Source organism: Lagenorhynchus albirostris, chromosome 1, assembly GCF_949774975.1.
Source record: "Lagenorhynchus albirostris chromosome 1, mLagAlb1.1, whole genome shotgun sequence".
Lineage (NCBI taxonomy): Eukaryota > Metazoa > Chordata > Mammalia > Artiodactyla > Delphinidae > Lagenorhynchus > Lagenorhynchus albirostris.
The window spans coordinates 183858894-183861205 of record NC_083095.1 but is presented as its reverse complement, the minus strand read 5'-3'; the positions used below and the strand labels follow the sequence as shown (position 1 = coordinate 183861205).

Sequence of the window (2312 nt, the reverse complement as noted above, 5' to 3'; positions counted from 1 at the left end):
ACTACGTTACCCCTTTTCTGATTTTGTGGACAGAGTTCCCATTTCTCTTGTCACAGACCAATAGACAGTTATTAGATTTATAGACATAATGCCCTGATGAGCAGTAATACAGGTTTCTCTGGGGCTGGTCCCCTCCGCTCTTCACAACTGGATGCCAGGAGCATACCTCTTTCTTTTCTAAGGTCCATGGTTCAATTCTCCAGCTGATATAGCTTTAAGTTTTGCAACTGGTGCTGATGCAGTTGAGTGAGGGGTTTTTTGCTTTTTGCCGTGTGTGGAGCAGAGCTCGTTCCTCTCCCGCTCAGCCATGCAGGTTGAATTGACCAAAGCTATGGTTATGGAGAAGCCTAGTCCCCTGCTGGTCAGGTGAGAATTTGTGAGACAGTATTACACACTGCTGAACCAGGCCGCAGACATGCTACACAAATTTTATGGAAAGAACTCTTCTTATGTCCATGGGGGATTGGATTCAAATGGAAAGCCAGTAGATGTGGTCTATGGACAGAAAAATATCCATAGGAAAGTGATGTCACAAAACTTCACGAATTGCCGCACTAAGATCCGTCATGTCGACACTCATGCCACTCTGAATGACGGTGTGGTGGTCCAGGTGATGGGCTTGCTCTCTAATAACAGCCAGGCTTTGAGGACATTCATGAGACCTTTGTCCTTGCTCCTGAGGGCTCTGCTGCAAATAATTTTTATGCTCACAATGATATCTTCAGATACCAAGATGAGGTCTTTGGTGGCTTAGTCACTGAGCCTCAGGAAGGATCTGAAGAAGAAGCAGAGGAACCTGAAGAAAGACAGCAGACCACTGAGGTGGTACCTGATGATTCTGGAACTTTCTATGATCCAACTGTCAGCAATGACTTAGAAGGACATTTAGAAGAACCTGTTGCTGAACCAGAGCCTGATCCTGAACCAGAACCAGAGCAAGAACCTGCGTCTGTGGTCCAAGAGGAAATGTCTGAGTGTATTGGTAGAAACTGCTCCTAAGGCTGCTCAGAAGAGCTCTTCTCCAGCGCCTGCAGACATAGCCCAGACAGTGCAGGAGGACTTGAGAGCCTTTTCTTGGGCATCTGTGACCAGCAAGAACCTTCCACCCAGTGGAGCTGTTCCAGTTACTGGGATACCACCTCATGTTGTTAAACTACCAGCTTCACAGCCTCGTCCAGAGTCTAAGCCTGAATCTCAGATTCCACCGCAGAGGCCTCAGAGGGATCAAAGGGTGCGAGAACAGCGAATGAATGTTCCTCCTCAGAGGGAACCTAGAGCAGTCCTTGAGGCTGGTGAGCAGGTGATGCTGAACCCCGAAGAATCGTGAGACACCCTGACGGCCACCAGCTCTTTATTGGCAACCTGCCTCATGAGGTGGAGTAGAACTTAAAGATTTTTTTCAAAATTATGGGAATGTGGTGGAGCTGCATATTAACAGTGGTGGGAAATTACCCAATTTTGGGTTCGTTTTGTTTGATGATTCTGAGCCTGTTCAGAAGGTGCTTTGCAACAGGCCCATCATGTTCAGAGGTGAGGTCTGCCTGAATGTGGAAGAAAAGAAGACTGGAGCCGCCCGGGAAGGGGACCGCTGAGATAACCGCCTGCAGGGACCTGGAGGCCCTCAAGGCGGGTTGGGTGGTGGGATGAGAGGCGCCCCCCCGCGGAGGCATGGTGCAAAACCCAGGATTTGGAGTGGGAAGGGGCAGTGCTCCGAGGCAGTGAATTGCTCTTCACCGATCTTCAGGCAGCCGTACAAACCCTAGCTCCCACAGAATGGTGAATTTCTTCAGCCAACTTTTGGTATCTTGGAATCTGATCCTAGTCTATCATAAACTGCTTAAGTTTGTACAATTTTACTTTTTGTGTTAATGGTGTGTTCTCCTAGCTCCCCCCTCACCCCATTTTAGTCCTTCACTTCCAATTTTGTGGAATGATATTTTAGGAAAAATGGATTTTTAAAGAAGAAGGGAAAAAAAAAGACTGTATTTCCTTGCTTTATTTGCATATACAGACCAGATTTTTTTTTAACAGTTTCCCCAAAGGAATGTGTCTTGCTTATTACTGACATTTGGTATGTTTCATTCATTGGAATATTTCTTTTTTTTTAAATTTTATTTATTTATTTTTGGCTGTGTTGGGTCTTCGTTGCTGCGTGTGGGCTTTCTCTAGTTGTGTTGACGGGCTTCTTATTGCGGTGGCTTCTCTTGTTGTGGAGCATGGGCTGTAGGCGTGCAGGCTTCACTAGTTGTGGTGCATGGGCTCAGTAGCTGTGGCTTGTGGGCCCTAGAGCACAGGCTCAGTAGTTGTAGCCC

At 47.0% G+C, this 2312-nt stretch overlaps 1 pseudogene; it reads left to right on the top strand.

The window, feature by feature from the left end:
• The first annotated feature begins 331 nt into the window (after nucleotides 1-331).
• LOC132504247 (ras GTPase-activating protein-binding protein 1-like) lies at nucleotides 332-1722 on the top strand (annotated as a pseudogene).
• The last annotated feature ends 590 nt before the right edge of the window (nucleotides 1723-2312 follow it).